General features: G+C 40.2%; 1 pseudogene; it reads left to right on the top strand.

Annotated features, from left to right (window-relative positions):
* Positions 1-2,438: 2,438 nt before the first annotated feature.
* Positions 2,439-6,603, top strand: LOC141350301 (trace amine-associated receptor 2-like; annotated as a pseudogene).
* The last annotated feature ends 9,115 nt before the right edge of the window (positions 6,604-15,718 follow it).

The following is a 15,718-nucleotide window of genomic DNA, read 5'->3' as shown; positions in this document are numbered from 1 at the left end:
TTCATATTTTATTTAAAAAAATCCAACCAACCAAAACTTTCTTTGCCATAAACAAACCTAACACTGTTTGTCAAAGCATATGAAGCATGAAGTAATACTTGTGAAGATGACACATTTGAAAGAATTTATTAACATTTTGAGAGCTGTAGAAAACTCAAAACTTGAATACAACAATCTGTGTAGTATATAAATGATAGACATTGTTGGCCTATATATTATAAACGGATCTAGGGGTTATAAATGTGACTTGTGTTATATAATAATTTATGTAAATTTCTTCACTTTAACTTAAATAGAGCAGACGCAGTTAAAATGCCTTTCTCTTTCTATTCCTCTCTTGCAGATTAAAAGAGCTTAATCCACTCAATATTTCAGATTCAGAAATAATACTTTTTGTCCTAGTAACAGGTGACTTTACATTATACCTGCCATTTTTGTAGCTTGATCCAGCTAACATAATAAGGATGGTGTCCAGTGTTGGGGGTAACGCATTACAAGTAACTTGAGTTAGGTAATAATATTACTTTTCTGAAGTAACGAGTAAAGTAACGCATTACTTTTTAAATGTACACATTAATATTTGAGTTACTTTTTCAAAAAAGTAACTCAAGTTACTTTTTTAGTTTAATTAATTTGATTAAAAAATATGTACTGAATTAAACTTAACGTATGCACTCTCTGTGCCTGTGTGGAAACAGTTTGAGTCAGAAACTGAGATGGCAGGCCAGAGCTAAAAATTTTTGTGATGAAATATGCAATTTCTGAATGCAGAACTTTTCAGTCATAAAAACACCTGCAAGGCCTGAAAGAGATCAAGCTTTAGCCAAGAAAAAGTAACGCAAAAGTAACTAAAAGTAACGTAAGCATTACTTTCCATGAAAAGTAACTAGTTACGTTTTTGGGAGTAACTTAATATTGTAATGCATTACTTTTAAAAGTAACTTTCCCCAACACTGATGGTGTCACGATGGGTTACAGGAATCAGGACGCATGTGCAAAGTTCACAATAAATAAATAACATTTATTAACAAACAGAAAATAAAACACAAGAAACAACAACGGGCAGGTAAGTACAACTGGAACACTGACATGAAGCACAGGAACAGATGTGGAATGGCGACAATGATCCGACAGTGAGTATTGCACAAACACACAGGTATAAATACACACAGACTAAATGACAAACAGGTGGAGTGAATCAGGTAATTAATTAACAAGTCCAAGTGATGACAATCAGAACAGAAACAAGACATATCACGGAATGACCATGACATTACCCCCCCCCCAAAGAGTGGCTTCCAGACACCACCCAAACATAAACATCAACAAAAGTCTGGCAAGGTGAGTCTGGGTGGAGGGATGGAGGGCTTGGAGACCACGGTGGAGCCGGCAGAAGCCAGGGCGAACCCGGCAGGGCAGGGAGCCGGGGTGAAACCGGCAGGACAGGAAGCCGGTGCGAAGACGAAAACACCGGAGAGGCCATCTCAGGAGTCGACTCTGGAGATTCGACCCTCCTGGGAATCGACAGGGATCATACCCATCCACCGAGCAGCACCCAATGCCGCACAATCTGGAATGGTCGCGAGCCAGGAAGTTGGAGCATCGGATGCCCTGAATGTTGAACTGCTCGCTTAGTTATAGAGGATGCAGCCACTGTAGCCTGCGCAGCCGATCAACCCTGCGTAGCCAACCAAGCCAGCCTGGACTCCTTCCCCACGTCCTGCACCCCCTGGAATTGTTCTGTCCTGTGCTTCCTCCACCCAGTCTGTTCTCTGTATCCCAAAATCTGCCCACATCTTTACCCATCTGACCACTATACCCTGCATTACCTTTCCCATTATGAACTCTTGTGTGTGTCTCAACCCCCCCCCTTCCATGTTTGTTATTTTGGTATTGTACACCAACCTGTTTAATACTGTGTCTTGTTTGAACTCCGATTTAGTTTTTATCATGTTTTGGTGACTCTTATCCTTGTCTCTGTTGTGTCTTGTGCGCCCCCCTGAGGAACGCCAAGTGGTGTCCCTAGGGGGAGGGATACTATCAGGATTCTGTCAGGATCTTGTCTTGTCTTAGTTTCTAGTTTATTGTGACAGGGTTCTGACAGTACCATGTTTTGTGTGAAGGCACGTGGCTTTGTTTATCAGGCTATGTGCTTTCTCAGTATTGCCACCTTGTCTCCTCGTTAATTATTCTTGTTATTGTTTAATCATTGTCACCTGTTTCCTTCTTGATTTGTTCCCTTATTTCATGCCCTTGTGTTTGCTGTCCTGGGCTCATTCGTTTTGTACATTACTTGTATAAAGTAAATCCATGTCTTGTCCAGTTTCTAAGTCAAGTCTAGTCAAGTCTGGTGTCTAGTCTGTTCTGTCTAGTGATTTACTGTCCATGTTGTTTTCCCCTTCATGTGTATTTTCCCTTGTTTTGTCTTTGTAAATAAAATGTTACTTGTCACCCCTGAACCATCTGTGACTGGGTACACATGTAAATGCATAAGTCGGATGCAAAAATACATTGTGCACATGCGCAGAATAATTGTGCTTAAGTACACGTCTTATATCTCAAATGATAAAGGATTTTGTTTATTGGCTGTCAATATTGAGGTAAGATTATTTTATTTATGTAAGTAAAGTGGTCATAGGGATAGATATAATTGGGCATTGGGTTGTTTTTGCTGTGATTATCTGCAAGCTGACTGTGTGTCACAACCGTAGTTATACCCATGTTCGATTACATTTTGTAAACATTATAATTGTTAAACTAACAAGATACATCAAACGAAAGTGTTTGCTAACACAAAAAGAGGTGGAGTTAACAGAAATAAACATGACAGACATACAACTACAGATATTTCTGTAATCATTGGTTACGTTTACATGCAAAAGGGGCAGGCACCTTAAATTTGAGAATATATAAAGACACATATATAGCGATGAGTCTATTTGAGTTATTATTTTAAAAGAAAAAGTACTGTTTATGTTTTCATTCTTCTTTTGATCTTGGTCTTTATCAAATTATAATTTATAAAGTAATTCAGATTACAGTTTGGTCAATACTTGTGTGTCTCACTTTACTTTATTGGCTATTGAGTTTGGACGTGATGTCTTCTAATGAGAATTAGAATATTCTCCTTTGTTATCCTTTACATCCAGACTCTTGTCCTAGAGCTCATCGTCTCACTGGAGTTAAAGTGGCAATGTATGCTTTTATTTCACTCATGATCCTCACAACAGTTTTTGGGAATCTGCTGATCATCATCTCCATCTCTCACTTCAAACAGCTTCAGTCTCCAACTCATCTGATCGTTCAGTCATTGGCTGTGTGTGACTGTCTGCTGGGTTCACTGGTGATGCCCTACAGTATGGTGCGATCTGTTGAGGGCTGCTGGTTTTTGGGAGATGTAATTTGTAAAGTGCATTTTAGTTTGGACTTGACCCTCTGTATCACCTCTATACTGCATCTTAGTTTAATATCTATTGATAGATACTGGGCCATATATTATCCTCTGAAGTACAGAATAAGAATCACAAAAAGTTCTATGACTGTATTTATCACATTTACATGGATCTTTTCATTGGTGTACAGCTTTTCTGTTGTTTTTTCAGGGGCGAGTGCTGTTGGTCTGGAAGCTTTAATATTACAGATGTCTTGTTTTGGTGGCTGTGCTGTGTTTTTAAACAAAGAATGGGGACTAACTATTGTCATTGTAGTATTTATAATACCAGGAACTATAATGAGCTCTCTGTATTTCAGCATATTTAAAGTTGTGAAAAAACATGCAAAGGTTTTGTCAGAAAAATTGTCTGTGACCACCACAGGTGTTAACAGTCAAAGCTCTGCACACAGAGAAAGAAAAGCAGCTAAAACTCTTGCTCTTGTTATGGGCGTTTTCTTTCTTTGCTGGCTGCCTTATTTTACTCTTACTGTTCTAGACCCTTTTTTCAATTTTACAACTCCAGCTGATGTTTTTGAAGCTTTTGGTTGGTTTGGATATTCTAACTCTGCATGCAATCCTTTGATCTATGGATTTTTCTATCCTTGTTTTCAGAAGGCCTTTAAGACTCTCATATTCACTTATATCTATGGCTTCAAATCATATGGTTTGACATTTAAGTAAATAACAGGTTAATAAATGTTTTTTCCTAAAGTGAAACGTTTGTATATTCTAAATAATTTAGCATATATTACTGTTATATTATATTATATTTTAACATCATTACAAGACATTGTTTCATGAGGTGAAGTAGTAATGTTAATTCTTAAATGATTAACCATGTACACATTAATAAACATTCTGTCAGTATTACTCCAACATTATGTAGTTTTAAAACTTTATCCATTTCTTTTATCCGTTGAACATGAACAAATAAATGTTTTTTTATAAATTCATATAATGAAAGTCAATGGAAGACACAAGGGTGAGTAAATCATTTTTTTTTTCATTTTTGTATGAACATTTCTTCATTGTCCTTTCTTTAGGGGGAAGAAGAGCATAGCAGCTATTGTAGAGATCTGTTTGTACTGCATTCAGAAGAATCTATTACAAATGAAATGCAATACAATCTACATAGTCTGCATTGATTTAAATCTAGATAAACTCCTAAATTAATACATCAGGTCTTTAGTGACCTAGGCCATCATCCAGTACCTTCTCATTTAGACCTCCATCTTCTTAGTATCTATTTATTAACAACAAGTTAACATAAAATAAACACAATAAATTAAATCAATTCTGTTTTTTTTTTTGTAAAAAGTGTATAGGGTCTTATGAGGTTTGCATTATTGTGAGTTATATACAGCCCAAGAATTTGTGGGGCCCTCAGCAGAATTTTTTTTTTTTTTTTTGAGGGGGGGCTCACTGCCCCCAATACAATTGTCTATTGTCAGTGCCTGATTTTTTACACATACATTACTGCGCAAAGTTTTAATGTCCGAAAGTGAGCTTCTTTTTAAAAGTAAAGCCTCATCCACCCCTTCCTTAAACGGCTCGTTCAAACACACCCCTGCAGTTGGATGTCATAATGCAGGGAACATTTGCATAATACAGCCCTAATGTATAAGCAAAGACAGATGGTGTAACCCTGCGAAAGGCAAACTACTTAGTAGCGCGTGTTGTTTGGCGTTTCCACAATCACAAATCCATACATGGTTTTAAGATTTAGTGCCTTACCTATCTTTTAAGTTCTACTCACTTCATAGTAAAGTTGATTGATCAGCTTAGTCATCTGCACTTACTTGGTCAGATTCAGGCTTAATAAGACAGTAAATATGATATTATCTCCTGGCTTTCACTATTGCTTTACGAGCTCATCTTTCGAACATGGTAAGGAGCGTCACATTTCCGCTTATGCAACTGAGGTATTCGGAGAATGACAATGCGCTGGATAGCTGGCCAATCGGATCACATTGCGCTTTCTCAGAACGATGAGCTTTGCATAAATCCACGTGTTACAGAAAGGCGGGAATTAGAGAAACTACAATAATGTAAGGTATGTGGAGAAATATTGCTTTTTTCCCATAAACACACTGTATTACAACAAATACACAAATGTGCTTTTTAGACACTAAATATGGGCCCTTTAAAATATTTTTTTTCCTCTTAGATTGTTTCCTCATTTCTATGTAAAGCACTTTGTGTATGAAATGTGCTAATAAATGTTCCTTGTCTTGCCTAGTTTTTACAAACACACTGTAACGTTATGCCGAGGGTTAGATCCAAGTGCAGTTTATTAAAGATAATCCACAGAACAGGCAAGGGTGAACAACCAGGCAAACATCATCAGCAGAAGTAATCCAAGCAAAGTATATCCAAGCAAAGGTCAGGGCAGGCAGCAAACAATCAATAAATAATATTCATGCAGAGGTAGTGATAGTCGATTTTGAAACACTGCTTCGGAAGGTTTTGAAACATTTTAATTTTTTTTGTTTTGAATTAATGATCCGAAGCGTGTTTTATATGAACAATGCTTTATTATGGTATCACTGTTATGAAAAAAAGTGCTAATATGGTTGTGAACTCGGTTCAGTTTTATTATGCAAGTTCATAAAACATTCATCCTTCTGACTAAAAACAATTCTATTTTGCCTACTTTTTGTTTATAGATAGATTTAATGACAAACATGTGCATAATTAAAAGGGTTAAGAGTTAGTTTTAATGATTTGTTTGCCTTAAAGGCAGGGTATCTTATTTGATCCAGAAACATTTTTAGTTATGCTGGTAAAAAGTCTCCTCCTCCCATCACTACGTTAAGTTGTTTAAATGTATTTGTAGAAATTTATGTCATCTATGAAAGGGTTAGGGTCAGGGGAAGCGTAGGACCAAAAAATGGAGGCATCTGTGTGTACTACAGCATGTCTGGAGACCTGTCTCAAGGGCACACCAGCCCGAAGAAACGCCGGGTCTATCCATGCAGTGAAAGTGAGAAGGCACGCAGGTATAATGGTCCCCTGCATCTCCAGGTCACCTGTCTCAGGACCGCTTGGCGGTCGAGAACTGCTTGGAAGCACTCTACCACATCGCCGAAAAGGCCAGTCTGTACATGATTCTTATCTACCTCACTCATGTCTGCGAAACAGAGCCTGAGATGGTGTTCCTGGACCAGTAGTGTGGACATCACACAACCAACAGCCTGGCGGCAAACTTGGACACACAGAGCGTCAGGTTAGTAGCCGCATGTAGGTCTGAAAGCCGGTTGAGTCGTAACCTCCCTCGTGCAGATCCATCAGAGCCTTAACCTAATGTACCTGCAGCAGTGCCATGGCATGTAGTGTAGAGGTCACCTCCCGGCGAACCTGATTTGCAGACGCCGTTTAGTGCGGACGACTGCTACCAGTCAGCGAGGAAAGGACAGGCTTATCTGTCCCAGAGGCCGGGGTGCTGGACGCAGCTGTGCCTCAACCAACCCCTGCAGACTCGGGACATCACCATACCATAAACTGTCCAAACATAATTATATGCGCGGATTCTAGTGTGAGTCATTACTAATTAGTCATTCAGAGAACTTCAATTTTAGTTTTGACCTTTAATTTAACACATACAGTTCCACTTTTTTAAATCTCATGAGTCACAGTGTTTGTGTATCAGTTAGTTACGTATACAGTTGGGGAGGTTGAGACCTGATCTGAAATGTATATATGAACACATCTGAGCTATATCAAGTTTATTTGAGAATTTAGATTGAATAAGCATGTATTGTATTTCTATTCATGTTACTTTAGATATTGGTTTTAACCATGTTGTTATATCTAAAATGATTTAGTTTAAACTGGGTTATAATTGTTTGTCTGTTTACAATTACAAAGGAATTCGCTATGGTTTTCAATGAAACAGTTTACAGTTTGGTCAATACTGCGTCTTTTTCTTTTACAACTGATGTATCGAGTTTTGGATGCAATGTCTTCTAATGTGACTGAGAACATTCTGCTGTGTTATCCTTTACATCCAGACTCTTGTCCTAGAGCTCAGAGTTTCACTGGAGTTAAAGTGGCAATGTACGCTTTCATTTCACTCATGATCCTCATGACAATTTTTGGGAATCTGCTGATCATCATCTCCATCTCTCACTTCAAACAGCTTCAGTCTCCAACTCATCTGATCGTTCAGTCATTGGCTGTGTGTGACTGTCTGCTGGGTTTACTGGTGATGCCCTACAGTATGGTGCGATCTGCGGAGGGCTGCTGGTTTTTAGGAGATGTTATTTGTAAAGTGCATGGTAGTTTGGACTTGACCCTCTGTATCTGTTCTTTAATACATCTTAGTTTAATATCTGTTGATAGATACTGGGCCATCTGTGACCCTCTGAAGTACAGAATGAGGGTCACGAACAACACTGTGACTGTATTAATCACCTTCACATGGATCTTTTCATTTGTGTATTGCTTTAGCATTGCATTTTCAGGGGTGTTTGTTGTTGGTCTGAAAGCGTATATATTACAGATGTCTTGTTTTGGTGGCTGTGTTCTGTTTTTAAACAAAGAATGGGCACTAACTAATGTAATCTTGGTATTTATTATTCCAGGAACTATAATGAGCACTCTGTATATCATCATATTCAATGTTGTGAAAAAACATGCAAAGGTTTTGTCAGAGAAAGTGTCTGTGACCACCACAGGTGTTAACAGTCAAAGCTCTGCACACAGAGAAAGAAAAGCAGCTAAAACTCTGGCTCTTGTTATGGGCGTTTTCTTCATCTGCTGGCTGCCTTTTGCTATTGCCACTGCTGTTTCTCCTTTTTTTAATTATATGAACGCAACCGATGTTTGTCAGGCTTTAGTTTGGTTTGCATATTTTAACTCAACTTGTAATCCTTTGATCTATGGATTTTTCTATCCTCGCTTTCAGAAGGCTTTTAAGACTCTAATACTCACTTATATCTGTGGATTCAATCATTCACATACTCTGACATTTGAATGAATATAATTTCTGATAATCAATGACTGAAAAAATATTGTGAAGCAGATTGTGTTGGTAATAAATTCCTTAGAATAAAGTTTATATTTCAACATTTCATATTTTAAAGTAGTTTCACATGCTTTAGTTTATGTATAAAATATTTTGCTTATTCGACATTATTGCAAACATACAGTAACTATATGATAGACTCTAAAAAAACAAAGGAGCTGTATCATGAGAACATCATACATATTAAATCAGTTTTATGCAGAGGTTTAACAACACAATAAACAAAAAGTGTCAAACAATGTTAGATTTAAGATGTATTTTTTTATGTGTTGTGTAGCTTTCCACTGTCTGAATTATGACCGTATTGAAGTCAACCATTAAAAAGGTTTTATGTCACTGGTTAACATAAATAATATCCACCAGTTTTACTCTCTGCACATTGTCACAAGCTATTTTTTAGATATTTACAAGTATTTCTAATAGTGACAGTTAAAAGCTAAATATGGTAGAATAAGGCCAGATGATGGCTTATATAATATATTAGTCTGACATATCAGATGTTTTCATAAATCCCAGACTATGGTTTTGTGGTCTGGTAACTGCAACATGGTAAACATGGTTTTTCCCTCCACAGACGCACGTCGGCAAACTAGGGAATGAACTTGCGCTCCCTGGGCGGTTCAGCACCATCCCTGATGTTATTTTGCAGTTTCAAAAAACAATTGAGCCACTGACCAAAAAAAAACTAGTCTAAAGTCAGTGGCGCATTGCGCATTGTTCATTATGCTATTTTAAGGGCGCATGCTTGACCATAATGTATAGCGTGCACAACCCGAACACACTTTGCTTATCTAATCGATTTTTGTCTTCTCTGCACCTTTCCTAAATGTAAGATCATTTCAGAATTAAAAATAGACCTTTACAACACCCAGTCACTGACAAATAAAACTGGTTTAATAGCAGAACACATTCACATGATGTTCCTCACTGAAACCTGCCATAAACCAGAATCATATCTTGCACTGAATGAAGCCTGTCCCCCAGGATACACTTACTTGGCCTGGCTCCACCCTCCTACGTGCTTCCGCTTAATTTTCATTTTGCTTCAGTACTACGTCTGGGACTGCTCTGTAGAGTTTCGTTTTTTCCTGCAAAAATCTGCAGGACCAATCAGCGAACAGATGGGGGTGGCTAAGAACGATGACGTTGAGGTTGTGCGTCAGTTTGAGTTGTAGTTCAGTAATGGCAGTGGAGAAAGATGTGAGAAAAGCTATTCGGTCCGTTGTTGCAAAACTGCCGAATATACAGAAGTTAAAGCCGGAGCAAGAACAATGTTCGCTAAGTTTTGTTTGTCTGATTATTCTGACTTGTTGTTTGCGGGCAGTTTCGGTGCATGATATACGTCACGACCACACGTTAGCAACCGCCTATGGCAGATCATGAGTGACTCTGGGCAGATCCAATAGTTTTAAACTTCAACAGAGGACCCTAACGGAAGTAACGCTTTGCAATGGAGCGTGGCCAGACTCTCTGTACAAACGAAATGAATGTATGAGAGTCTGGTTGGACCAGGCTAACAATTACTTGGAGAAGGCTAGAAACACTGGCCGTGGCAGAGGTCGTACTGTTATTCATCGTAAAGACCTGATTGCCACTCCCCTTCCACAGCCAGAGCTGACTACATTTCAATGTCTTCTTTATAAATGCAGATCTCATAAAGAAATAATAACAATACTTGTCATCTATCGCCCCCCCCCAAATCCAAACCTTGGATTTATCACAGAGCTACAAGATTTACTCACATCACTCTGTGCAATAACCCATAATACACTCATAATGGGATATTTCAACCTTCATGTTGACTCCCCCACAAACCATTCTGCTATAGAGTTCCTTGAACTCTTGGACTGCTTACATCTTATACAACATATCACAGTAGCTACACACAGAAAAGGCCACACTCTAGATGAAATTCAGTCTGATTTTTGAGCAACACACAGTACGGAGACAGCTCTGGTACGCGTCATGAATGATCTACTTATGACCGCAGATCAGGGCTCACCATCTTTCCTCCTCTTATTGGACCAGTCGGCCGCTTTTGACACCCTGGATCACAACATCTTGCTCTGTCTTCTGTCTGTGGTAGGACTCTCTGGGACCAAACTGAGTTGGTTCCAGTCTTACCTCACAGATAGACTGGAGTATGTGGACTTAGAACAGTCCCAATCATCACCCCACATGGTCAGCTGCGGAGTGCCACAAGGGTCTGTCCTTTAGTCCAACCCTTTCACCATCTACTTGTTACCCCACATCATACCCGGTCTTCCTCCCTCAGCAGTATATTCATTATTGGCCATCACCTCGATCTGTCTACCTCTATTACAAATACTTTGGAGTCAGACTTGACTCAAATCCTCCATTTGGATAACTACATCCGTTACCTCTGTAAGGTCTCCTTCCTCCACCTCAAAAACATCGTCAAACTATGGCCTTCTCTCTCCCAACCAGATGCTGAGAGGTTGATCCATGCTTTCTTCTTTTCCAGGCTGGATTATTGTAATGCCCTCCTCGTAGGGATCCCTGGCAGAAGCCTGCAAAAGCTACAGCATATTCAGAACTGCGCTGCCCGGGTCCTGATAAGAAGGCACAAATATGATCATATCACACCTGTTCTGAAATTATTACAATACAGAATTCAGTACAAAATCTGTCTCCTTACCCATCAGTGTATACATGGAACTGCACCTGCCTACCTCAGTGGACTCCCCATACTACACACCACACAAAATCTCTGCTTCTCTACCTATACCTACTGCCTGTACCAACCAAGGACCAAACTCACCTCTATGGGAGACAGAGCCTTCCAGGCAGTCTCCCCACGGCTCTGGAATGCCCTCCCAGAGTCCTTAAGAGTCCCACAATCTGTGGAGGTTTTTAAAAACGGACTAAAGGCATTCTTATTTCAAAAAGCCTCTTAACTCTTACAATTTTATTCTTTTTAACTTTGTGATGTTTTATTGCTATTTATTGTTTGTGACCTTCTTTGAAATTGTTGCACATTGAGATTTCGCTGATATGTTTTATTGCTATTTATTGTTTGTGATCTTTTTTGAAATTGTAGCACTTTGAGATTTCCCTGAAATGTTAAGTGCATTATAAATAAAATGTATTATTATTATTATTAAAAATTAAAAACATTCAGAGCAGGACTACTTTGTTGAGCGCAATGTGTGACGTGAGCAGGTCATAATGACGTCTCCTCATATGAAACACCTGACTCCACTAATCAGGCTCCTTCCAGAATGTTTAAAACAATTCTTTAATTTACACACTGACAAACTTTCTGACATTTCTTATTTTTCCTCATTCTCAGATGTGCAAACTGAAATAAAATTAATATTTGTTCACTAGCAAGGACCACGCCACAACTGCATAGAATTGCTATTAGCTTTATTATAGAATAAGGGTTGAAAGGGAATGGGAAAAGGAGGAGTTACGTCGATTCTCCATCTGGCTGATCAGAGAGTCTGACCTGGGAGACTCAGAGTGGGGGCTTCGTCTCGGTAGGCAGTAAGCTAAGTTACTTGAAGACCCCCCTGGATGCAGCCTGTGGAAGTAAAGTTTGGGATGTTAGGGATTGAAGGAGAGAAGATTGGGGTCGGGGGGAAGTGGGATGGAAGAATGAATTGAGATGGGTGGGTGGGGTCGAAGTTAGAGGTTGGAAGGGGGGGGTCGGGGTGAAGTGGGATGAAAGGGAGGGGTGGGTGGGGTCGAAAACTGAGACAAACGTGTGTTGAAGGTATGTTCGTTGTATATATACACAAACGGGAAATGAGCTGATTAGTTGAGGCGTGGTCCTGCTCCTGAACCTTAACTAACTTGTTAACTTCATTTCACTAGCAAGGACCACGCCACAACTGCATAGAATTGCTATTAGCTTTATTATAGAATAAGGGTCGAAAGGGAATGGGAAAAGGATGAGTTACGTCGATTCTCCATCTGGCTGATCAGGGAGTCTGACCCGGAAGACTCAGAGTGGGGGCTTCGTCTCGGTAGGCAGTAAGCTAAGTTACTTGAAGACCCCCAAAAGGTTTGGATGAAACGATCCAGGCTTGGGCTTGACGGAGATCATGAAGATTATTACGGATTTACGAGTGGTATGCTTCAGATGACCAGCGACCTAAGACCCTGATTGTCTCATCTGAGATGCCCATCGTGGCGGCTGTAGTGGCTGCTCCGATCCGGAATGACTGTAGAGAGTAACATTCGGGGGATATGCCGGAGGTCCTGAGAATATTTTGGAAGTGTTTGTTAAACTAAAATCTTGTAGCCATTTTTCTGTTTTCTGTGAGAAAGAGTGGTTCTTTGGGAGATGAATGGTTGGCATATCTAGAAGAAACTTATTCCGAAATCGGCTCGTAAGCACTGAGGAATGAGTGGAGGCGAAAATATGTATATTGGAAATTACTCTCCAAGTTGGTCGGTTTTGCTTCTCTTTAGGTTGTAGATCAGAGAATCTGGCGTATGAGCGGTGATGTCTGAGAGGCTGGGATGGATGGCTGGATCGAAGGTTAAAGTCGACGGGGCGAATTCAGAGCATCTCAGGAAGCTGAAAAAAGCGAGAAGGAACATGCATTCGAATGTTTGGTTGGTTGATGGGCTTGAGTAGCCAGAACATAGTGTGTGGATGCATTGGCTGAGGAGGTCAGAAGTTAAAGCCAGGCGTTTAACGTTGGGGATCGGTTCTTGTTTTCATAGACCTTTAATCAGCATAGATATGTGAGGGTGAGAAATTGTTTGGCATTGGTCGCCAGTGGCAAGTTTGTAGATGAAGTTAATTCCGGATAGATAAGTCTGAATGGAGGAAGCCCTGATGTTTTGGTAGGAATGGGCGTGAGTGACAAAATTGCAGATGGACCAAACATTCATTAGAGGGAATGAGAGTTGGTAGAAGAAATGGTACGCCTTGAAACAATTCGAACCGGTCAAGTAAGCGGAGAGGGTACTCTGGGCAAGGCCGTTGAGAATAGCTTCTCGCGAAGCGTGTGAAAGGTTTTCCAGCTGTGGATTTAGTTGAAGATGGTGGCTGAAAACAGTGGAACTGGCGTGGGATGCATGTCTGACTCTGGAGCTAAGATTCTGAACTTCTGAAAAGAAAAACGGGACAACGAGTCAGCTATGCTATTGCAGTATCCTGGAACGTGTGCTGCTCTGATGATGAACTGATGTTGCGCTGATATAAGTGTCAGTCTGCGGACTAATTGCATGATAGTCAGGGAACGGGATCTGCCTTTATTTATGATTTCGACTACTGCAGAGTTGTCGGAGTGGATGAGTATGGAATGTCGGGACCATTCGTGCCCCCAAAGGATGGCCCCCACATTATTTCGTAAAGTGCGGATGAGGGAAAATCTGACTGCTGGAGTAGATTGCTGAACTCTGGTGGCCACCCAGAAGCGAACCAGTGACCCCTATAGTAGCCGCAGAATCCGATGGAAGGCGCTGCGTCTGTGTACATCTGGATGTCTTCTGGATGTGTGATGTAGTCGTTATAAAAGAAGGATATGCTGTTCCATGAAGACAGGATTTGCTGCCAAAGCCACATTTACATTTTGCAAGCTTCATCCAATGTGATTTTATCATGTAGAGAGGGTATTGTTGCTGCTTTTGCTAGTAGGTTGGAAAGAAAGGACTTTCCTTGGGGAATTATTCTGATGGCGTAGTTGAGGTGTCCGAGGAGCGCTAGCAGTTGTTGCTTTGTGCATCTGTCTGCTAGAATGTAGTTTGATAGGAGCAATCCAATGCGTTGTATTTTCTCCAGAGGTAGAGATGCTTGAAAGGAGATAGAGTCTAGGGTGATGCCTAAAAACTCAATGGAGGTGCAGGGCCTTAAGGTCTTTTCTTTTGAAAGGGGTACACCTATTTCAGAAAACACTTTGACGAGGGTGGAAAGTCCTGAATGTGGAGGTGATGATGAGGAAGTCATCGAGGAGGTGGAGGACGTAGGGAAGCTTGTGGTTATTGATGAGAATCCAACATAAAGCCTCCGAGAGGGAGTCGAAGATCTTTGGGCTGCTTCTGCAGCCAAAAGTGAGGTGCACCGAAAAATAATAAGCTCCTTTCCAGAATATTCAGAAGAAACGCCAAAATTCTGGGTGAATGGGTAAGACTTTGAAAGCACTGGTGATGTCTGCTTTAGAGAGCCATGCCCTGTGGCCTGCTTTGCGGATGAGAGTGATGGCTTGTTCGATGGAAGCGTATTTCATGGAGAAGTCTGGGGCTGGAATGATGCTATTGATGCTCGGAACGTATGTGCCATGTGGAAAGGACAGGTCTATAATTAATCTCTTTTACCCGAAGTATTTCCTGGTGGCGAGTCCAATGGGGCTGATGCGAAAAAGAGAGAAAGGAGGTTCTTTAAACGGCCTATCATGAAACCTTCTTGGACTTCTTTGGCTATTAATGTGTCGACGATGTCTGGTTCTGAGAGGGCGGATTGGAGGTTATGTGAGATATGAGAAGTGTCTGGGATTATTTCTATGCCTGGAAGGAAGCCGTTTTTGAATCCATTAATGAGGAAGTCTACGAAAAAGCAAAAGATGCTTTCCAACAGGTGTTTTAGCATTCGTTGTAAACTTGTGGAACTATTTTTCCAAACGCCTCACACCGGTACATTCTTCCGCTTAGTGCTTGAATAATAGATACTCCAGCCCAGGTGGTGGCGCTAGTCCGCCATTGCCAATTGCAAGAATAGAAACAAAGTTCCCGGCGCGGAGTAATACCGTACCTCACAGCACATCTCATACAAGTCAATGGAGTTCGCAAAAACTACGATGAAACCTGTTGGAATGCGTATTTTGCAGTGATTTTTGTGTGAGCATACCAGTGAACACCCCTGACCACTCGAAATTTCAGTCAAAACCGTTCTATTTCCCCATAAACAATCTGAAAACAGGGCTTTAAGTGTAAAATACCGAACTTGTCCTTTAATTAAAATGTTTTATACAGATCAAATCATGTCTGTTATATTATTTGCTTTTGTATAAAAGTGACAATCAACCAAAAGTTATTATTTTAAGATTTTAAATGTATAAAGATGTATTTCAAGCATAAAATTATCCTTGCCCATGAAGCCCATGCCCAAATGTAACGCATGCTGCCCAGATAGGACCCATGTGGAAACTGTCTCGTAGATTTTAATGTTGAGACGGACTGGAACCTCCAAGTGTCAGAAGGTCTGGTCTAGGAAGAACACAGCCTCCATAGCATGCAACAAAATTTTTGAGAAACACTCTACATGATTAGGACAATGGTCATAC

This window comes from Misgurnus anguillicaudatus, chromosome 18 (genome assembly GCF_027580225.2).
Source record: "Misgurnus anguillicaudatus chromosome 18, ASM2758022v2, whole genome shotgun sequence".
NCBI lineage: Eukaryota > Metazoa > Chordata > Actinopteri > Cypriniformes > Cobitidae > Misgurnus > Misgurnus anguillicaudatus.
Note: the sequence above shows the minus strand (reverse complement) of the source record. Positions and strands in the feature narration are given on the sequence as shown.